This window comes from Taudactylus pleione, unplaced genomic scaffold (genome assembly GCF_031769625.1).
Source record: "Taudactylus pleione unplaced genomic scaffold, aTauple2 ptg000556l, whole genome shotgun sequence".
In the NCBI taxonomy this organism is placed as follows: domain Eukaryota; kingdom Metazoa; phylum Chordata; class Amphibia; order Anura; family Myobatrachidae; genus Taudactylus; species Taudactylus pleione.
The window spans coordinates 21,636,195-21,660,217 of NW_028284958.1; the positions used below are offsets into that span (position 1 = coordinate 21,636,195).

The 24,023-nt window shown below is 47.7% G+C and overlaps 1 protein-coding gene across 5 annotated transcripts in view; it reads left to right on the top strand.

Annotated features, from left to right (window-relative positions):
- SLC24A1 (solute carrier family 24 member 1) overlaps positions 1-24,023 on the top strand; it is a 101,045-nt gene that overhangs the window by 8,202 nt on the left and 68,820 nt on the right. The window contains exon 1 of one of the 5 annotated variants that reach the window (XM_088452882.1): positions 19,099-19,170. The exons of the other annotated variants lie outside the window; for them this stretch is intronic. The gene's annotated coding sequence lies outside the window, so the exon portion shown is untranslated. Of the gene's footprint in view, positions 1-19,098; positions 19,171-24,023 lie in introns of those variants that run through there. 5 annotated transcript variants of the gene reach the window in all.

Below are 24,023 nucleotides of genomic sequence, written 5' to 3' on the forward strand. Positions count from 1 at the left end.
GCACGATTTTCGATGAGTCATAAGATGGATCTTGTGAAAATCGTGTATAATTTTAGTAAGATACGATCCAATGTTCGCTCCCGCAGCTCCTATAATCGTATCTTATGATCAGATGTGCAGCACATCTTGTCCATCGTATCGTGCGCAGATCGTGCCGTTTGTTTTGTTCATGTGATCCATCGTGTGTAAATTCAAGTAATTTCAATGACTGTTTCCCTAATGAGCCTGTGAGACACAGGATCGATCTTATGACAGATCCTGAGCTAAGAAAAACAACAAACATGCTGCAGGGACTGCCAGGGAACTCCGGGGAGTCATAGGGAAATCGTATGATGAATCTGATCGTATGCTGATCGTGTAGGTGTATGGCCACTTTAGATGTTAGGCCAGCTTAAGACGAGGAAGTGCAAACTGGAATAGGTCACTTGAACCCATTTGTGTGTCCGTGATTCTCAACTACAAAGCCCTAGAGGACTTTGGTGCTCATTTTCTTTGGTCTTATTTTATATATACAATGTACAATATATAAAATGTGTTTTTTGTTATTTTCAGAATCTTAATAACAGCCTTTACCCTGACTTATGCTTTGTGGCAGAGCACAGTGCATGCTGCAGAATTGTTCCCTTTCTAGTAGGACTAGTTGATATCCCATTATATGGCTGCTCTTAGCTGATCCAGAGGGTGATGTATGTACCCTGTGCCTTGGAGAGAGATAAAATTAAGTAGTTCCCAAAGCAACCAGTCAGCTCCTGTCATTTCAAAGATTGTGCTACATAAATGTCAGGTAGCAGCTGATTGGCTGCTTTGGGCAACTTCTCAAACAATTGATACATTCTCCCCACCCCCTTCCCAAGTGTCTACATACACCATGTGGCAATATGAGCAGGACAATGTTTGATCAGGGTTGAGCATGATAAGTGTGCCATACACTAAAAACTGTCAAGGACCAGGCTTGGACCATCCCTCCCTTCCTGTATGCATGAAAACCACTAGTGAGCTCCAAGTCTGTCATAGGGGGTCTATTCATTAAGGGAAAAATATCCCCTGTGTTAATTAAGGATTGAACTCTCTGCAAGTATTCGAGGCATTCATCATGCATCCTATACTTAATTATCACTTCCGAAAAGCTGTTCCTTTTGCGGAGACAGCTTTTCGGAATACGAGGACATTTTTCCTGCTTCACTGTCTCTTCGCAGCCTGGCTTGAATATGCGCAGCCCCCACTTTTTCCCTGTGTGCTCGTCTGCTCGCTCTCCTCCGCTATTCCGTGGCCGACCCCCACCGCAAGTAAGTTGACCCTGTGAAACAGCAGCCCCACAGTGTCAGTCCCCGGCCGGCGCTGCTGTGCCCTCTGCTCCCGTTCACTGGAGGAGAGCTCGGGTAGCCGGGAGGCAGCTTCAGTAAGGTAAGAGGACACAGCAGGCTCCGGCCCTTAAAAAACACTTTCTTACCTCTCTGGTGTCTGTCCAGGGTAGCACTGAGGTCAGCTCGTGCTGTGCATCACTCCCGGATAGCACAGAAGTCCGCTCGCGCTGCACATCACTCCCAGCTGGTGCTGAGGTCTGTCTGTGCTGCTCTCTCCACAGACCCTTGCTCACAGCGTGTCTTCCCAGCATGATGGCACACAAGCTGCATGCCAGAGTTCCCTCCTAAACCACAGTATGGGCCCAGCCATGTTGGACTCTGTCACCTGACGCTCTTCCTACACTCAGGGCCTGATTCAGACCCGCTCGCGAGCGCACAACACTCGCAAGCGGGTCGATGATCCCTCATTGCGCATGCGCACGCCTGAGCCAGCTCAGGCGTGCGCATGCACGAGACCCGGCCAGCGACGGGCGCTCCATCGCTGCGGGTCTCGCACAAAAAACGGGGCGAATGGTTCCAGGGGCTGATTCAGCATTGCACACAAGTGCAATGCTGAGCGTAGATTCACAATTATCGCAAGCCGGCCAGACTGAGTAAGCTGAGGCTTACAGCTGGCCAGCGACCCAGCACCGTCCAACATCGCGACCATCAACCACCGATGGTCGCGATGGTGATCCCAGCCTGCGACCTCTGTCGCAGTGCTGGGATCGCAAATGCAGCAGGGGGTGTCCTACAACTCCAGCTGCACTTGCATATTAGCAAGGATGGAATTGCAAAGCTGCCTACATGCAATTTTGCAATTCCGTCTGATGCTGAATCCCACCCCCCACTCCCAATCCGTTATATTCCAGTTCCAAGTCTGGTTATCAAGTCTCCTATTCCATCTAACATTCCAGTCTGGATTTAACACAGAGAGGGGTATTCAATATGAAATGTTAACCTCGCCGTCGAAAATTTCGCCGCACATCGGCGCTTTTGCCGGCAAAAAAGTATCGCGCGCGCCCCCCGCTTATCCTCGTATTCAATATGAAATCGACGAAAAAGGGGACCCGGCGATACTTGGATTGGCGAAAACAAATGGGAATTTTTTGGAAATAATTGTAGGACCTCGGGGTTCACTATGGGTACCCCCGTTTTTGCCTGCAGAAGAAAGTCGGGGTTTTTAAATAGCCGCGGCAGGTGTTTTTTTCCCGACTTTGAAGAAGTGATGCAGAAGAGAATTTAGCTTTTTTTTTTCGTTTTTAAAAGTGGTCCCATCAAATTTGGGGTACATGATAATGGGTACTAGCATATTTTTAAGTCCCTAAAGTTATTTTTTAAAAATTCAGCAAAAATGCCCCTGCCGCTAGTTTGCTCAATGAAAAAAACACCTGCCACATACTTGGGGACCCCACCAGAATTAATTTTGTTAGTTTGGCAGTTTTTTTTCCTTTTTTTATATATTTTCACAACAATTTTTTTTTTTATTTTTTTTTAGGGTGTCCTGATTTTTTTTTTTTTAAACAATTTTTTTTGAACATTTTAGTTTTAAGGGGACATTCCCAAAAGTACAAGCTATTTTTTTATAAGCCTGCACCCCCAAACACCAATTCTGCACTTTTTTTTCACTTGCTGTAGTGATTTGAAAAATTATCCGTTTTTTTAAAAATGACCCTTGACCCCATTAAGGAATAAAAATGGGAATTTTCGGGAAATATGCCTGGGACCCCCCTAAAGATGTCCAGACATGGGGGATCACTATGGGTACCCCTGTTTTTGCCTGCAAAATAAAGTTGGGTTTTTAAATAGTTTTGCCAGGTCTTTTTCCCTTCCGCGGCTACTAGAAACCCCAACTTGCTTCAGGAGATAAAAATTTGCTGGGCATAGTTATTTTTCCCCCCCAAAAAAATTCTAAATGCTCTTCTGCATTATTTTCTTCAAAGTCGCATTTATGCACTTGCCGCGGCTATTAGAAACCCTGACTTCCTTCAGTAATTAAAAATGTGGGTACCCATAGTGATCCCCCATGTCTACACATCTTTAGGGGGGTCCCTAGAATATTTCCCGAAAATTCCCGTTTTTGTTGAACCTGTAAAAAAAAGTAGCAAAAATTTACAAAAAAAATGACATAAGGTCCCCCCCAAATGCCAAACCAGCCCCAGGCTTGCCAGCCAGTGGTGGTTTCTAAAAATACAGGGAACAAAATGTATAGGGTTCCACCGTATTTTAGAAACCAACACCAGGCTGCAGGGACTAGTGCTGGTTTTAAATATAGGGGGCAAAAAAGACGTGGGGTACCCCCTATATTTAAGAACAGCACCAGACCCAACCGACCGGGGTGTAATGCCACAGCCCGGAGACCCAATCACCGAGGCTCCAGGTCCAAAGCATTACAGCCCAAGTTGGTCAGCGCAAGCCGGTGATCTCGGGGGAGTCGGGGCCCCCCCAAAAAAGGGTCCCCCCTCTCCCGAGCACCACAGGCTTACGCTGAAGCCTGGGGCTCATCCCATACCCCTGGAATGGGGGGTATGGGGGTAATAGGGGGGCCGAATAATGTCACACTATTGTACTTTACAGTGGAACTACAAGTGCCAGCATGCCTGCCATTTTGCACTTGTGGAACTACAAGTGCCAGCAGACATGCAGCACCTGTAATTTTACTGTAAAATAAATAGTTAAAAAAAGACAAAACACACAAACTGAGTTTTCGCTCCATATTGAATACCCCTAAGAGACTTGTTAACATTAACCCATATCGGTTCCAGCCGAAGCCTCCTGCCATCAGTCCAATCCGATACTTCCAACATCTGTTTCAAACTGACCCAGTACTGCAATTCATCGTCATTCGGTCCTAAACCGATCCAGTACTGTAATTCATTGTGCTCATCATCATCAGTCCCAAACCGATCCAGCACTGCAATTCATCAACATTGGTCTCAAACAGATCAAGTTCTTCAATTCATCAATATCTGTTTTAAACCGATCCAGCTCTCAATCCAGTATCATCTGTTCCAATCCGATTCTGCCCATCTCTTCAGTATTATATATCCAGTTCCCATTCTGACCTGTTGTTCAATAAAGACATTTACTTTACTCTCCTTGCCTTCAGGCACATCATCCTCTACAGTTCATATTACTCCTCTTCAGCCTCCCACGCCTGTTCCGACCAACTACTAAACTCAGGCGTGACAATCCCTCTGCTATATCGGATACTGGGCCTAATTCAGACCCGCTCACGAGCGCTGAGCGCTCGCAAGAGGGTCGATGTTGGCCAAGTGCGCATGCGCACGACGGTGGCGGCTCTGTCGTGCGCATGCGCGCTAACCGAATAACGACGGCCAAGCCGTCGTTATGGGTCTCGTACCAAAGGGGGCGTGCTGTCGATGGTGTGTGACAGCACGCCCCCTTTGGTGGGCGTGCCGGGGGCGTGGCTGCCCAGACGGAGGCGTTCCCATGGGAACGTCTACCGTCTGGGGCCGGCCCCACTGACATCACAAGTGATGTCAGTGGGAGTGCTTTTGGCTCTGATAGAGCCAAAAGCACTCCAGGGCTTGCGGCAATGAGACCCTACCGCAAGGGTCTCGTCGCAAGCCCGGTGATCACCCACAGCTATGCGAGCGGCCAAGAGGCCGCACCAAAAAAAAAAAAAGCCCGGCCCTGATTCAGAGCGAGTGCTCTGTCAGAGCGACCGGCTCTGAATCAGGCCCAGAGTCTGCAAAGATGCACAGTCTGTCAATGCACTAGCTAGCAGACGGAACTTAGGGCCTCATTCAGACCCGGTCGCAAGCGCTCAGCGCTCGCAACCAGGTCGATGTTTACCCACCAGGCATGCGCATGACGGAGCCGGCTCCGGCGTGCGCATGCGCAAGACCCGGCTAGCGAGGGGTGCTCTATCGCTCCGGGTCTCGCACCAAAGGGGACGAGCTGTCGATGGTGATTGACAGCTCGCCCAGTTTGGTAGGCGTGGCCGGGGGGTGGCTTCACAGACGGAGGCGTTCCCAAGCGAACGCCTGCCGTTTGTGGGCGGCCCCACTGACATCACCAGTGATGTCAGTGAGAGAGCATCCGGCTCTATTAGAGCCAGAAGCTCTCTGGGGCTTGCGGCCACGAGACCCTACCACAAGGGTCTCGTCGCAAGCCCGATGGTCGAGATGGTCGTGACCATCGCGACCATCATTTAGGCCGCTCGCTATAGCTTTGGGTGGTTACCCACAGCTATGCAAGCGGCCAGGAGGCCGCTCTTAAATTCAGAGGGACGGCCCTGATTCAGAGCGAGCGCTCTGTCAGAGCGTCCGGCTCTGAATCAGGGCCACTGTACGCCAGGGGTTTCCAACCACAGTCCTCAAGGAACACTAACAGTCCAGGTTTTAAGAATAGCAATAATTGTGCACAGGTGATTTAATTAGTATCTCAGTTATTTTGATTTATCCATCTGTGCTCAACCATGGATATCACTAAAACCAGGACTGTTAGTGTGCCTTGAGGACCGAGGTTGGGAATCACTGCTGTACGCCATCTCAGAGTGGCATACAGTATAACTGTCAAGTTACAAAAAAAATACTTTTTCAGAACTTGATGAATTTCATAATTTCCACATCCCCATAATATAGTATGGGGGCTGTGGAAATTATCGGGGGACAATTGTAACCAGGAGATATCGGTGATATCTCCTGCGTTACAAGAATGATGAATTACCCTGGCACTTAATTTCCACAAAAATTGGTAAAAATCTTAATTTTCACCTACTTTTGTAGAAATGAAGTGATGATGAAGAATAGACCCCATAGTCTGTAAAATAAGAAAGGATTTGGCAAACTGTAACTGGATTTATATTCTAAAATATGTATTCACCATAAAAAAAATTATTTTTCACTCTACAGCTTGTGATTCTAAGAGGCTGCTTAGCATCCAAGGTAACCGTAATCCACCACTGATGGGAATTCTAGAAAGGACAGAGAAGCTTGTAAGAAAGGCTGTGTGTGATGGAAAGCCCTAACAAGTAGCATGTGAGAGGCATGTGAGTGGCTGCATGCAAGGGAAGACAATAATAATATTCTGGCTGCTGAATTAGTGCTGCAATAATCAGGATAATTAGTAAGGTGCTCTTTTAGGGGCTGATTGTGAGAGGCACGCAAAACGCAACACACGCTGATCTACGCATGTGTCAAACACAGATGGTGTAATGGTTAGCATTACTGCCTCAGAACTGAGGTTATGGGTTCGATTCCCACCATGGCCCTACCTGTGTGGAGTTTATATATTCTCCCTGTGCTTGCGTGGGTTTCCTCTGGGTACTCCGGTTTTCCTCCCACACGCCAAAAATATACTGGTAGGTTAATTGGCTCCCAACAAAAATTAACCCTAGTGTGTATGTGTGTGAGCATGTGATAGGTAACATACAGTCAGGTGCATAAATATTGGGACATTCACAGAATTTTCATATTTTGGCCTCTATTCACCACCACAATGGCTTTGAAATGAAACAAACAATATGTGCTTTAACTGCAGACTTTCAGATTTAATTTGAGGGTAATTAAATCCAAATCAGGTGAACGGTGTAGGAATTACAACGGTTTCTATATGTGCCTCCCACTTTTTAAGGGGCTAGAAGTAATGGGACTATCAACTCAAAAGCTATTTCATGGACAAAGCTATACCCTCATTATTTCATTATCAATTAAGCAGGTAAAAGGTCTGGAGTTGATTCTAGGTGTGACATTTGCATTTGGAATCAGTTGCTGTCGACTCTCAATATGAGATCCAAACAGCTGTCACTATCAGTGAAGCAAGCCATCATTAGGCTGAAAAATTAAAACAAACCCATCAGAGAGATAGCAAAAACATTAGGTGTGGCCAAATCAACTGTTTGGAACATTCTTAAAAAGAAAGAACACACCGGAGAGCTCAGCAACACCAAAAGACCCGGAAGACCACGGAAAACAACTGTGGTGGATGACACAAGAATTATTTCCCTGGTGAACAAAAACCCCTTCACAACAGTTGGCCAAATCAAGAACACTCTCCAGGAGGTAGGTGTATATGTGTCAAAGTCAACAATCAAGAGAAGACTTCATAAGAGTGAATTGTCACGACCCTGTCTAGTTGTCAACTTTTTGCCTTGGGACTTACCCCTGTCAGCTCCCCCATGGATCTGTGTGTGTAATTTGCCTGGAGGATTTGCTCTGATTATTGCACCTGGCCTCTCCTCTGTCTGTGAGCACTGCTAGCCATGATTGGAATCACAGGTGTGGTTCTGATTCTCAGAGCTGCAGAGATGAATACTCCCTCTGCATGTTGTGCCTTCCACCACTCAGAATGCTACTACCAGACCACCTGTCCGTATCCACCAATTGCTGCCAGACCCATGGTATATATATCCTCTCCTGATAGCATTCTGGGCCTGAACATCTCGTCTTCCCGTGGTGTATGGGTCATGCTGTTCCTGCATTCAAGTATATCCCTGAAACCTGCTACAGCAATCCCTGGCGCTATCCAGAAAACCTGTTTCAGCTGTACCTGGCAATCCAGTAAATCTGCTGGCAGAAACCCCCGGTGCTTCCAGAAAACCTGTTACTGCCAAACCTGGCAATCCAGTAAGCCTGCTGACAGCAACCCCTTGGTGCATCCCGAAAACCTGCTACAGTAATACCTGGCATCCAGACGTCCTGTTACAGCAATACCTGGCCTGTGCTCTGCTGCCAGTCCTACTCCTGGTTGGTCCCTGGCACTCTGTAAACCTGCATCGTGTCACCCTGCCTTGCTTCCTGCTGTGGATCAACTCCTGCCCCTTTTACCTACCTACTCCCTCCCTGAACCTAAAATTCCCAAACCTACCCATTCCTTCCTGAAACCTGTTATTCCCAATTATCCTATCCAGCCTGCACCTGAGTTCCAACCTTGTCACAGCATTTCCAGATTACCCTGTTTAGCCCTCATCTCAGCATTACCTGACTTTCCTTCAGCCATTGTCACGTTGTTCCAGTCCAGAGTCAAGTTCCAAGCTCATCAGTTCTATCCACGTTGTTCCAGTCCAGAGTCAAGTTCCAAGCTCATCAGTTCAGTCCACGTTGTTCCAGTCCAGAGTCAAGTTCTTAGTTCATCAGTTCAATTCAACAAGTCTTCCTGCCGGTCCCAGTCTGGTCCCTCCAGTTCCTGTCATTTATCATCAAAGGCAGTTTTCACTGCTACACAAGTCTTATAAATAGAGCTATCTACATTATCTGTGATTCCAGTCATGCCGGCCTCCGTTGAAACCCGATCACCACCTGAGACAGGTAACTCGCAGACACCAATTGTGACATGAATATAGAGGGTTCATCACAAGATGTAAACCATTGGTGAGCCACAAAAACAGGAAGACCAGATTAGAGTTTGCCAAACAACATCTAAAAAAGCCATTACAGTTCTGGAATAACATCCTATGGACAGATGAGACAAAGATCAACTTGTACCAGAGTGATGGGACGAGAAGAGTATGGAGAAGGAAAGGAACTGCTCATGATCCAAAACATACCACCTCATCAGTGAAGCATGGTGGTGGTAGTGTCATGGCGTGGGCATGTATGGCTGCCAATGGAACTGGTTCCCTTGTATTTATTGATGATGTGACTGCTGACAAAAGCAGCAGAATGAATTCTGAAGTGTTTCGGGCAATATTATATGCTCATATTCAGTCAAATGCTTCAGAACTCATTGGACGGCGCTTCACAGTGCAGATGGACAATGACCAGAAGCATACTGCAAAAGCAACCAAAGAGTTTTTTAAGGCTAAAAAGTGGAATGTTATGCAATGGCCAAGTCAATCCCCTGACCTGAATCCGATTGAGCATGCATTTCACTTGATGAAGACAAAACTGAAGGGAAAATGCCCCAAGAACAAGCAAGAACTGAAGACATTTGCAGTAGAGGCCTGGCAGAGCATCACCAGGGATGAAACCCAGCGTCTGGTGATGTCTATGCTTTCCAGACTTCAGGCTGTAATTGCCTGCAAAGGATTTGAAACAAAGTATTAAAAAGTGAAAGTTAGATTTAGGATTGTTTTGTTTGTCCCATTACTTTTGGCCCTTTAAAAAGTGGGAGGCACATATAGAAACCATTGTAATTCCTACACCGTTCGCCTGATTTGGATGTAATTACCCTCAAATTAAATCATAAAGTCTGCAGTTGAAGCACATCTTGTTTGTTTCATTTCAAAGCCATTGTGGTGGTGAATAGAGGCCAAAATATGAAAATTCTGTCAATGTCCCAATATTTATGCACCTGACTGTATATTGTAAGCTCCACTGGGGCAGGGACTGATGTGAGTGGCAAAATATTCTCTGTAAAGCTCTGCGGAAAATGTGTGCGCTATATAAGTAACTGGTAATAGATAAATAAATAAAAAAGAAAGCAATCTTCTTCTGCACATGTGCCAGATCAGGCATATGCACACAGACTTTGCTAATGTATACAGGTTGATCCGGATACTAATACTATTGTAAGGACAGTGGGCGGGATAGGCTTCCAAATGCAGCCTCAACAGTTTTTAGTATACAAAGGCGAATTCTTGCATTAGCATAAACTAGTAAGCAGGCTGCCACGGCCGTACGGAACAGTGGGGGTCATTCAGACCTGCTCGCAAGTGCAGGACGCTCGCAAGCGGGTCGATGTTGCCCCACTGCGCATGCGCACGACGGAGGGAGCTCCGTCGTGCGCATGCGTGAGACCCGGATAGCGACGGGCTCTCCGTCGCTCCGGGTCTCGCACCAAAGGGGGCGTGCTGTCGATGTTGAGTGACAGCACGCCCCCTTTGGTGGGCGTGCCAGGGGCGTGGCTGCCAGACGGAGGCATTTCCCATGGGAACGCCTACCGTCTGAAGCCGGCCCCACTGACATCACTATTGATGTCAGTGGGAGTGATTTTGGCTTTGATAGAGCCAAAATCACTCCAGGGCTTGTGGCAACGAGACCCTACCGCAGGGTCTCCGTCGCAAGCCCGATGGTCGCGATGGTCTTGACCATCGCAACCATCATCATGGACGCTCATATAAGCTGTGGGTGGTCACCTACAGCTATTCGAGCGTCCAGGAGGACGCTCCATTTTCATGGAGGAGGGCCCTGATTCAGAGCGAGCGCTCTGGTCAGAGCGTTCGGCTCTGAATCAGGCCCAGTGGCCGCAGATGTGTCCCACTCAGGACCAGGGTGAGAATAAAAAGAGTCAGAGCATGCAGACATTTATACGTGTTTTACATTGGAACCAAAAAGGACAGCTATAATACTTTAGATGTGTTATAGTAGAATAATGCATTGTATTGTTATATGCATTCCATGTGCGCTGCCATATCCATCACACACCTCAAGTTATTGTCTTGAATAAAAAGCATCCAGCCTTGTTAGGTGTGCTACAGACTATATTTATTACATGTTTATAATCTTTTTCAAATAAACCAAGGGAAAAATAGGTCGGGTTACCCGCACTGCTCCCCTTAATATTATGTAATATGAGCTGTCAGGAAGATGGTAGAGGAACAATTCCTAACCTCTAAGGGAGCTAGTCAATTGGGTTTTTGTAACTTGCGGTAATTAATGGGCGCCCAATGTTGCAATTCAATTGTTTTGGCCGCCTATTAATTATCATGCTCTTTGCGGGTAATTAGACCAGGTCTAGCTGCGTAAAATGGCTAAACGTGTTTAAAGTCCAGGTTAGGGCGTACAAACTATGGGAAAACCAGGATTTATCGCACATTTCTGCTGGCCTCCTCAGAAGAGGGCGACAAGAAATGCTGTGGCTGGTGGCTGTTCTCTCTCTAACAGAGCAACAATTGAATTGCTCTGTTGGGCGCCCGTCACTACCAGCCGACGGTGAAAACAATTGAATTGCCCTCTAAAAATGTGATTTGAAAATAAATTATGTTCCGAAAGTGCTTGATGTGAATGGTGTGGATAGGTGTTTCAGCTGAAAAGACAAACTAAGTAAACAATTGTAATATAATTCAATATTTTTTGAATACACATTACTGAGGACCTCATTTATCTAATGCACTGCAAATCACCTTGGCAAATCACCTTGGCATGTCACCAGTCTGCCTACATGCTCCACCCAAGACACCTTAATGCCTAATTCCTGGTATCTAGAGACACCTTTGCAAACTAGGGGCTGATTCAAATCTCTCTGCATGGACACAAATGGTGAGTTTTTGCATACAGCGAATGTGCAGATGTGGATTTACACATTGTTACCTATCTCTGTCCTATTCTGAGTAGTGTGGAGCTCAGACCCATTAGCCTTCTATGTAATTGTGTTTCCCGGGATGGCAACTGGACAGCAACAATGCGAGCGCAAGGATCCTCCCTGACTTATGGGAGTGTCCTGGGTGTGTATCCAAAGCTCCATGTGATTCTGAGTCGTGTGTACAGGGAGAGGAAGCCTGTTCCAGATAGATCTCCTGCATCTTACACGGGGATAGTCAAGGCCGAAGAGAGTCGCGCCAGCCCAGGTGACAGGGGGCGTGGCCTAATCGAGGCGGCGTGGCCACGCCCCCTTAGAAAAAAAACAATTATTTATTTCAGTGTCGCAAAGTGGCGCTGCACGCTGGGGAGGGGGGCGCTGTGTGCTCCTTAGCCCGGCGCACAGCCAATGGGGGGGCGCGATCAGCGTGATTGCTCCCCCCATAGGCATAGGAGACTGCTCCGGCTGCCTATGGGGAGGGGGAGCGGTGCCGGACCCTGGCCCCTGCAGCAAGCCCGGGTAATTTGTACCCGCTCCCCCCCCCCCCTCTTGGCGCCCCTGGGGATGGTGCAAGTGCTGATAATAATTATGACCATTGTGGCGGCTGGCATATTGATTTCCGCTAGCAGGCGCACAAACCCCTGCATTAGCCCTATGGATTCTCGCATTAGCATAAGCAAGGCCGGAATAACAATGGGGCGGATGGAGCGCCAGCTCCAGGCCTCGACGTAAAAATAGACCCATCATCATGATGATGACCAGCTGCATAGTAAGTATTAAAACTGTATTTCTAGTTTTCTCACAAAATTATGCATTATTTATGTATTTAGGGTTGGATGTACTATGGGCAGAAATGCGGTCATACCCTCAAATGCCGTTTTCAGGGGTTTGACCACATTTCTCATATTTACTAAGCTCGGGAATACAATACATTTTGGAGCTTGGACCCGGTGGGTAACGTCTATAGAAGCCTATGGACTTCTTTCCGCAATTCTTCTAGGAAGGATCCAATCAGTTCCCAGTACAGGTCCTTTACAGTATAGGCCCTTATACATTTTCAGCCCTCAAACCGCAACTACAGCCACATTGACTGCAACTCAAAATCAGCCACTAGAAGTGCACCATACAAAGTGTAATCTTCCAACCACCCCTTTCATTACATTCACATTTCAGTTTCTTGTCTATAGCTTGATTTAACCTCATTTTTAGCTTACAGAATTAGGACTTTGTCTATTACATATAACTCTTTTGTGTGTTTTTAAATTTTTTTGTGACATTTACTAATGGTTGGTTTGGTGATGTTTTCAAGTGGTCATCCATCCCCAGCAGTGGAAGAAGGATTAAAAGAAGCTGGCAATGCCGGATGATTTACAAATGGCCCATTCTGCTGGCAATGCCGGATGGTCTACAAATGGCCATTACTGGTATATAAACCACCCAAAAAAAAAACACGCCACAAAAACACTGCATTTATTTGGCCAATCAATAGATGAGGACTCCCAATACACTTTTAAGGATGGCAATCTTAAGAGAACAATATTGATTATTAAAAAAATATCAAAGGGGCAATATTAATTAATTGTTAATTGGATATATTTATGAAGGCGGCAACATTTATAATTTTCTAGCTCTATAAATGGGGCCCACATAATAAAATAATAAATGTTGCCCCCTCATGAATAAATTTTTACATCCCGGGACATCCCCCACCTCTGCACAAATTTAGATGTTCTTTTTATTTATTTTATAGAAAAAGGGAAAGCATGTAACAATTTGAGGATCATTAGTTACCATACCGAGCATATACCGTGTTGTATTATGAAAATGAACTATGAATTGGGGATTTAATGGCTGCAGAGAGCGTCGCTATATAGCTCTCCCATACTTCAAAGAATTTTTCTACTTTTGCCTCTCTTTCCAGTGTGGTTTCCACTCATTCCATTCTAAAGAGATAAAAGAGCTTGGCTTTGAAAAGGCCTACTGAGGGGCGGTCGGTATGCAACCAGATTTGTAGAATGGCTTTACATGCTGTTGCACTCACTGTCAGCAATAGTTTCTTACATCCTCTAGTTACACATAGGTTCTGTGAAAAGATTCCGGAAAATGCCCACTCGGGTGTTAGGAGTAAATAATTAGTTAGGTGTTCCACAGAGTAGATACAAATATGTAACCAGAACTGGCGGATCATGGAACACTCCCAAAGGCAGTGCCGTAGGTTCGCCTGAGGTGCGCTACATTTAAAACACAAATGCGAAGTGGAAAGGTCAGTCAGAGAGGTATGTTCTGTGGAGTATGTTGAGGAACATCTCTGTGTACAATACAGAGGATAATGACTTACACGATCTTAGGTGGGCTTTAAGTAAATCTTCAATTTGTAAACCTGGGATTTGAGAAGACAAAACCATAAGGCTACTTTGAGCTTTAGCATGGTCCAGGGGAACCTGGAGTCTAGACTAGAGAATTTGCCCCTCTGCTGGAAGGCTGTTGCTGAAGCAACTTGTCAAGCGAGTTATCCCAATCGTTCGGGGAGAAACATCTAATAACTAAGCTGGTATAATGTTGGGCTAAGAGGAATGCCATTGGGTGTCCAGCTAATACCGGATATTTCTCAGATGCTTCCTGGAACGTGAGATGTCGACGGAGTTCTATGTTTACAAGAGACACAATATTAATCACTCCGCCTGTTCTCTTTCCAGATGCATTTTGCAGTTATGTTTGCGTCCAAATCTGAATTAGGCCCACAGAGGGAATGTAGTTAGCAGACCGGCGGTCAGGATGCCGCCGGTCTAAATCCCGACGGGGGAAAATGATCTCAATAGCTTCTATTTAGCTTCTTTGCATAAGTGATGAAGAATAGCATTTAGCAGTTTTTTTTTTTTTTTTTTTAAATAAGTAGTCCCAGCAAATTTGGGGTACAGGAAAACGGGTGCTAGCATATTTTAAAGTTGCTAAAGTGAAGTTTTAAAAAACTTTAAAAATCCACCTACCGCAACCACCTGCAAGCTTAAAAAACACCTGGGGCATACTTGGGGGTTTCCCTGGAGCCTATTTCGCTAGTTTTTTAAGTTTGTCCCCCAACTTTGGTCTTTTTCAACCCCAAAATGAAAGTACTTATTTGGGGTGAAAGTATTTTTTAAACTTTTTTTTTTTTAACGCAGTTTACCTTTGGGGGACTGTCCCAAGGTTGCAGGGGGTTTTCCGAGGTTTGCACCCCAAAACCCCAATTCTGCACTTTTTTTCGACACCTATTCCTAGGCGAAACTTTTTCGCAGGTTCCAATGCATTAAGTTTTTGCACCGGAGAATAGTCTCTGGAATTGAATATGGAGGAAAGTTTTCGCATAGCTTTTCGCACCTAATTGAATACGGCCCTATACCCTATATTGCATTCATCTCCATATTGGATACGTTCCACACTATTATAGCAATTTCAGATGTGTATATGCATATATATCATCCCTCATATACTCTCCATGTGTTTGCCAGTGGTATTTTACAGTCATTATAATGATATGTGATGTTTTAAATACATGTGTATATTTTTATTCATTGTTATGTGAACTTTTTTATTATTAAAATAGATTGTTTATCCCTTGAGTGCGGTACTGTGTGATAAGCGCAACCTATTCTCTTTTTTTCTAAGACAACTAAGACAATTTTTTAAATCCACATAGAAAATACATATATTATACTAGCTGATGTTCTCTGTGACAACATTTTTGTTAACCTGTGTTACTGGATATTTCACCCAATAATTATTTCTTATAGCTGCTATTCGATGTATAAAAGTAAGTGATCACATACGCATGAGCTTTTCACACGGAAACCTTGGTCCAGGGGGGTCCATGCTGCATACCAGGCACCCATTCAATAAATTAACTTTCTACAACTGCTGTGGCTGCCTCTGAAGAATACGGCACCAGCTCCTGGGATATGTGCATGCACATAAGACTAAGGCACAGTACCAGAGTCTGCACTGAGCATACACTAGCACGAGGGGAGGAGGGGTAACGCTCGGATACTGCACACGGGCCTCATCCCCTCATAAGACGCGACGCCCCTGCCTATCATACCTGCTGTAAGTCATGCTTGCCGACAATCAGTTCCCTCCGTCCGGGAGCGAGCTGATTGTCGGCTAACAGCGGGGGGCGTGCCCGGCCATGACATCACATTTGGGGGTGGAGCCAAATTATTGCGTGATCGTAGCCCCGCCCCTCTTTACAATGCCGTTATTTTTGCCATTGTGAAGCAGGGGGCGGGGTTAGGATGATGCAATTCAGCGCGAATCGCGTCACCGGGCCCCCCCCCCTCTGCAGGGATTTTGATATTAACTCTGTCGAGGCTAGGGAGGGATGCCGGCTTCTGGGAGGCTTGTCTGCCTTTCCGGAGGGCCGGGAGCAGCACCCGAAAATCGGGAGGCTCCCGGCCAAATCGGGAGGGTAGACAAGCCTGCTGTAAGTACTTGTCTAGAACCTAAATCCAGCCACACGGAAGGGGAATCACTGATATAGGGAACAATAAAGAAGAGAATGCACAGGTTATAGAATATGTTACAGTACTGATATTATGTAGTAGCACAAGTCTATTAGTGTCTGAGTACAGATATAAATAAATGGGAGTATCGGTTTCTGCTTCGGGAGTGATATGCTGAATTTGGTCTCCTGTCATCAGACAAATGGGGCAATTTTGTTGAAGTGCCTGTCCATTCTAAACATGTGCTTGGTATAGATGGTAGTGAAGTGTGCATTATGGGAATGAATGACTTGAGATGGGATCAAAAAGTCCTAGAAACAGCAGATGTGAGTGGCGTAATGAAAATGTGGCTCTGGAATTGTGAGTCTGACAGATCTCTCTTCACAGATGCAAATGGTGAGTTTTTACATACAGGGCATGTGCAGAGGCACATTAACGTAGCTTTGTGTATGTCAGACGCGACTTACCCGGATCTGCGTTTCTGTTAAATAGGGTGTTTCGGGACGGGATCTGAGAGATGACCATGTGGTTGCATATAACCACCATGACTTGTGGGAGTGGCATGAGCAGCACCGTAGCTAGACATTTTGGTGCCCTGTGTCAGAAAGATCAGTGGCGGTGCAGCTGGTGGTTTGCACTGGGGCTCGCTGTGGTGCAGGGGCCCATAGTCGCCACTGCACCAGCCGCTAGTGTCCCCTGGGCCCCACAAGTGTAGTGCAGCCCACAGTGAGAGTGGTCAGCACTACGGAGTAACAAACACACAGCGGGTGATGGGAGAGACGTCATGATGTCTCTCCCATAGTGCAGAAGAGCGGGCCAGGAGGAGCGGACAGCGGCAGGAGCGAGGATTCAGGTAAGTTGTGTTTTGTTTTTGTGTGTGTGTAAGGGGGCATGGGAACTGGCACAGCATAGAGGGGCGCTACAGGGGGCACTGTATGGGTGGTGGCCGCTACTAGGTGCTCTGTATAGGGGGGACCACTACTGGGGGCACTGGATATGGGGGACTACTACTGGGGCAATGCATAGGGGGGGATTACTACTGGGGGCACTGCATAGGGGGGGACTACTGCTGGGGCACTGTATAGGGGGATTACTACTGGGGGCACTGCATAGGGGGGACTACTACTGGGGGCACTGCATAGGGGGGACTACTACTGGGGGCACTGTATAGGGGGGGGACTACTACTGGGGGCACTGTATAGGGGGGGGGGACTACTACTGGGGACATTGCATAGGAGCGACTTCTGGGTGCACTGCATAGGTGGGGACTACTACTGGGGGCACTGCTTAAGGGGGACCAGGGGACGTATGTATAATGGGTGCAGGATGTGCGGTGCACACGGGCCCCCGGGTCCAGAGAGGCCCCGCACCCATATTATCTAATACTCACCTGTCCGTGGTCCCGCATCGGGTGTCAGTGCTGGAAAATGGCTGCCGTGGCCATCTTTCCGGTATTCTGCGCATGCGCAGTAGACTCTGGGCACACTCTAGTGCCCAGAGTCTACTGACTCTGCGGTGGCTGGCCAGCCACGTCAGTCGGCTGCCGACCGCCGAGGAGAGAGGAGGGGGCCCGGCACGGGGAATATAAACGGGCCCCCTCCTCTCTTAAGATGCCCCTGGGGGGGACCACTTCTGGGGGAACTGTATAAGAGGCACTACTAGGGGCACTGCATAGGGGGGTCCAAAGCATATTCTTGCACCTGGGCCCACCACTCTGTAGTACCTGCTACTGAGTGTCACAATTGGTGTCTGCGAGTTACCTGTCTCAGGTGGTGATCGGGTTTCAATGGAGGCCGGCATGACTGGAAACACAGATGATGTAGATGAATAGCTCTTTTATTATAAGAAGTGGGTAGCAGTGAGAACTGCCTTTGGTGAAGAGTGACTGGAACTGGAAACTTGAGACGTTGGAATGTGACCAGAAGGAACTTGGAGGGACCGGACTGGGACTGGCAGGTAGGCTGACTGAGCTGGTCGGGTTACTAGTAGATGGGCTTGCAGACGGATGGTAGCGTGGAAGCTACTTGTTGTGGCTTGGGAAGCCGTGGGTAGACGTTGGTAGCTGGGTGACTACGTGGAGCGGCTGGATAGCCGTGGGTAAACGCTGGTATCTGGGTAGCTGCGTGGAGCGGCAGGATAGCCGTGGGTGGACGCTGGTATCTGGGTGGCTATGTGGAGCGGCCGGTTAGCCGTGGGTAGATGCTGGTAGCTGGGTGGCTACGTGGAGCGGCTGGATAGCCGTGGGTAGATGCTGGTAGCTGGGTAGCTACATGGAGCGGCTGGATAGCCGTGGGTAGACACTGGTAGCTGGGTGGCTATGTGGAGTGGCTGGATAGCCGTGGGTAGACGCTGGTAGCTGGGTGGCTACGTGGATAGAACTGATGAGCTTGGAACTTGACTGTGGTACTGGAATAACGTGACAATGGCTGAAGGGAAATCAGGTAATGCTGAGACGAGGGTTAAACAGGGTGATCCGGAAATGCTGTGACAAGGTTGGAACTCAGGTGCAGGCTGGATTGGATAATTGGGAATAACAGGTTTCAGGAAGGAATGGGTAGGTTTGGGAATTTTAGGTTCAGGGAGGGAGTAGGTAGGTAAAAGGAGCAGGAGTTGATCCACAGCAGGAAGCAAGGCAGGGTGACACGATGCAGGTTTACAGAGTGCCAGGGACCAACCAGGAGTAGGACTAGCAGCAGAGCACAGGCCATCTATTGCTGTAACAGGATGACTGGATGCCAGGTATTACTGTAGCAGGTTTTCTGGAAGCATCGGGGGTTGCTGTAGCAGGTTTCAGGGATACACTTGAAATGCAGAAACAGCATGAACCATATACCACGGGAAGACGAGATGTTCAGCCCAGAATGCTATCAGGGAAGGAAACATATACCCTGGGTCTGGCAGCAATTGGTGGATATGGACAGGTGGTCTGGCAGTAGCATTCTGAGTGGTGGAAGGCACAACATGCAGAGGGAGAATTCATCTCTGCAGCTCTGAGAATCAGAACCACACCTGCGACTCCAATCAGGGCTAGCAGTGCTCACAGACAGGAGAGACCAGGTGCAGTAATTACTGTGACAGGAATGCATAGAGAAGTCAGAGCAGATCTCCCAGGAGAACTACAAACACAGATCCATGGGACAGCTGACGGGGTAAGTCTCAAGGCAAAAAGGTGACAACTAGACAGGGTTGTGACACTGAGCACCGGCATTCTTCAATTATGGATATTATGCTGGCCTTGGGGAGAAGGAAGTGGCCTCCCGTCACTCCCCCATTTTCATCACTTTGGGGGGTGTGCCCAGCAATCCCGGAGTTGCTGGGCTGCCCCCAGGTGTAGATACCGTGCGGTTCTGTACAGCATCTATTCCGTGACATTGCAGTGACAGCTGCTCTGTTGTGTCCCTGCAAGTACTGGCGGCGGCCTGGCTATGGGTGGGCTTCACAGTCTGACTCCCATGGTTCCTCACACGAGACAATGTCGTCGGCAATGTGGGAAACATCATGACATACCTCCTGTCCAGCTGCTTTTTATTTCCATTCTCCTATACTTTCATTAGGACATCGGCATCCACCCCTTGACATGCTAGCATTACCTTCGCGATTACGATTCCTCAGCAGCCGGGCGCCCACCACAACCTCCTTATCACCTAGCACACGCACAGCCAGCTCCGGAGTTCGGACATTTCCCCTGACAACAGAAGTCACAACCCCTTCCTGCCCTGTCAACATGGTTTGTGACAATTGGACAAAACATCTCTTCAGCAATTGGCAGAGATTAGTGGCTGGTGAGCATGGTGGGATCCACCACACAGCCCTCCTTACAGCCCTGTTGGTACAGACCATTTAAAAAGGTTGATGCTAGATCCTATGTGGAGAAAGGACCTCTGTGATGTATCAACCACGTGACCGCTGCTGGAGGCTGGACAGCTCCTGTGTTACCATCCACATGGGCATAAAGGGGGGATAAATATTTGTGGCGAGCGTAGCGAGCCACCGTGCCCGAAGTGCAGCAAGCCCGCGAGGGGACACTTTTGGTCCCCCGTTAGCATCCCCGCCCCTCCCCCTTTGATGCCGGGTCACGTGGGTGTGACGTCACAGGTCCATTAGAGCTCTCTAGTCTAGACCTAACCCATTTAAAAATTGTATTGTACCGACCATGCATGGCTAATGAATCCCACCCATAATTGTCTAATGACCCCCAATCCCTATGGGTATCCGGTGACATAGTTGCCAGTTACCATGTCGATATTGAAATGTCGACACTACAACGCCAACATTCAAATGATGACCTGGTCGGACTGTCGTCATCACCATGCCGACATTCTTGGAATGTCAACATGGTCACATGCTCAACAGTGACCATGTACCAATGTGAAATGTCGACATTCTGAGGATGCTAACGATTAAGGTTAGGCTTCGGGGGAGGTTAGGGTTAGGCTCTAGGGGGAGGGTTAGGGTTTGAGATAGAGGGGAAATATTTACAAAAATCAGCAGTTTCTCAGAATTCACATGACCGCCGGCACACGGCAGCCACTCTGAAGCCGCTGGGAGAAGGTAAGAGACCACTAGACCATCAGGAATGGTTTATAGACAGTTGATCATGTTGACATATCATTCCGGGTACTTTTGATGAATGTCGACATGCTGCATGTCAATTGTTTATCCATGTTGACATTCTCATATCGTTCTGATGACTGTCGACATTATCACTGTCAACAAATCGTACCACACCCTCCCTAAGGCAGGCCCTTGTCTAATTACCCCCCACTCCTAATGGAGACCCCTGTCTAATGAACCCCCTCCTCTAATGCAGACCATAGGTGCAAGGGGGAGGGCTGGGCCTCAGAGGAGACTCGTACCCCATAGCAGTCGTACCTACGGTAGTTAGGCCAGTGGTAGCATGCATCGCAATGAGTGCCCGGCAATAGTGATTGTGGCAGCGTATGAGCATGGCGTGTTCCGCCCACAGGTCATCTCGCCCTGTATAACAGCATTGGCCATGCCGCACTCCCTACGGCCCTGGTTGTGGGCATGTATCAAAAGCTCTGTGTGATTCTGAGTCATGTGTACGGGAAGGGAAGCTTATTTCACACGTTTCTCTTACACCTAGCAGATATTATTGATGATGGCTGCGGCAGCCAGCGTAAAATTAATGAGCCACACGGGTTTCCGCTTGCACATGCCCGAACCCACGCATTAGTCCAATGGATACTCGCGGTAGCATAAGGTAGATAAGTAGATAAGACTCCTGTGGGTGCCCGTAACTACAGCCAATCAGAATCGGCCCCAATGGCTGATAGTGAGATAGGATTGGGAAAGACATGTTCAATGATCCTGGATCCATGGAGATGAAGCAAAGTAAAGACTTGCCTTGGCAATTCTCAAGACGTTCTAAATGTTTGTGTGTGGGTGTATTTGGCGGTGGAGTCTGTTGAGTAAAAAGGTGGCAAATGTAATAGTTTGGAAGTTTCCAGATAGAGTAAACTCTCTGGAACCCACAGTGAGTTTCTAGAGAGTTTGCATAAGGTGCCAGTTTCAGACTGACTTGGCAAACCCGCTAATAATAATAAAAAAAACCCACACACACAGGGTGCTCCCTCTTCGCACTAACGCTTCTGCCTAGTCTGGTATTGAAAGTCTGGGGTTCGGGGGGACAAAGAGTGTGGGCTCCCCCCAAATTTTCCATTACCAGCACTATGCTTGACCAACCAAGGCTAGCGGAGCCATGGAGGGTAGTCCCACAGTGAGGGGTTCCCACACTATGATTACACCAACTCTAGGCCAGTTAACACCAGAGAAGCGAGGCCCACAAAAAAATGTGCAGCCCCTACTTTCATGGGTACAACCGGCCCTAGGGCCCGATTCAGATGCGCTCGCTAGGAAGCGTTCGCATGCAGCCAGACGGTTTTTGCGCATGCGTGCCTGATCGTCGTAACGCCGTTTCAGAGGTGTGCGTAATTAACTGGCAGCGTCATAGTACACGTCACTTGGTTGTATTTCAGACTGAACAGCTTGCAGTGCTTGCGGTAGGGTATAGTCAACCACAAGCGCTGCGTTTGCTTCCGATGGTATTCGATGTACCGATGGTTGCATACACATCCTGGAGATGACGTACGCAAGTGGGCGTCTTAAGACAGACTGGTGGGCGTCTGCATACACAGAGCGATCGCACGCCAAGACATAGTGGGCGTGCTAATGCTTTAACATACGATCTCTTGCCTTGCCAAAATTTGCATACGCATCTAGCGTGTGAACACATCTAGCAAGCGGGTCTGAATCGAGCCCCTAGTGCCAATAGCACTAATTCTCTTCTTCCGACCCCAAGGGCTTTGGGTACCGGGATAATGGTTAATAGTATAAATAATATTGTTTTTTTACAGGTGGTCTACTGGTCCCAGCAAGGCTGCCAGTGCATGATAGTACTTGGAGAACCACAAGTAACAGCATGAGTGAACATCAAGGGATCGCTGACACCTGTAGCCACCTGCTACCAGGGCAAGATAGTACTTGGAGAACAAGTGCCAGCATGACCGGGCATCAAAGGATCACTGCCACTTGTAGTTCGCCTGTAAAAAATATTAAATATTAAAATAAAAACAGGACATACACAGAATTTATAAGTATTTTATTAAAACAAAAAGAAACACTCCCCCGTACCTCTCGTTTACCAATTCATTACTCAGGGGTCTATACATTATCACTTAATTTTCACCCTCTTTTGTAGAAATTAAGTTTTGGGGCCATTCATCAAAAAGGTAATGCCAGAGGGGACGGGTATGAATAGCCGCTGGTTCAAATCCCGACAGCAGCATCCCGATGGATGAAGATCCCGACAGGGGTGGTAAATATGCTATCCTTACCCCTCTACCCTCCCTTAATACTAACCTTCCCCCGGTGGTCCCTAACCCTCCCTTGCCGTACCCTAAAAATAACCTTCCCGGGGGTGTGCCTAACCTTAACCTCCCCCCCTCCCTCCCCAGGTGGTGCGTAACCCTAACCCACCCTCCCAGTAGCCTAACCATCCCTGGGGGATGCCTAACCCTAATCTCCCCCTGACGGTTCCTAAACCTAACCCTCCCTCCCCTGCGGCTAAGACCTAACAAGCCCCGCTTACCTTCGTTCGGGATGCCGGCTGTCAGGATTTCGGCGTAGGGATAAAGATGGGCGTCGGGATTTCAACAACTAACTTTAGTCCCGGCTCGGGCTTCCGTCGGCCGGCATATCTCCAGCTTACCTTTCACTTCCGATGTGGTCCACTGTCCCCGTACACATATATAATTCATCAAGGTCTGGAAATACAATATTTTCGGAGCTTGATGTGGAAACATTCGCCAACATCTGATAGTGTTTGCTATGGGAAGGAGTCCCTGTCCAGCTCCTTCCACTGGACGTTGGGGCTTTGTGCGCCTGTGTGATCTTTAGGTCATGCAGGCGCATTAGCATGCCGAGTTGACTCGGCAGTGCTAAGTTTCACTGCTCCGAAAGGAGCAGTAAAGCCATTCGGGGAAACAGCTGTCTCCGCACCGAAGCAATGATGAATTGCTCCAGCACTTGCGGCTTGGACCCTGATAATTAACATAATGAATAGACCCTTTAATCCAATGGGAAAGGTCCTCTTCATTCCATGTAGGCATCCAGGGTACTTGGCAAAAAAATAAAAAAAACACCTACATGTGATGATGCTTGTCCCTCTGGGGACCCCCACCACTAATGAAAGGTCAATTGAGGACACTCTCCATAAGAGTGAATAGAGCCTAGCTGATTGGACAGAGCATGGGAACTGCATCAGCAACTATCTCGCTGCCCTGAGGCCCATCGATTGTTTTGTGAGTTATGCTGGCAAGTTTCCAACGCGACTACTATTACATTTGGAGAGTTGTAAATTTAACATTAGAAACATGTATGTTGTGTCGTGGTGGGGACGGTTGTGTGGTAATTCTGACGCGTTTGGCTGTAGTCGTATTCCATTGCAACTTGAAATGCGGCAGAAACATACCGGATCGCA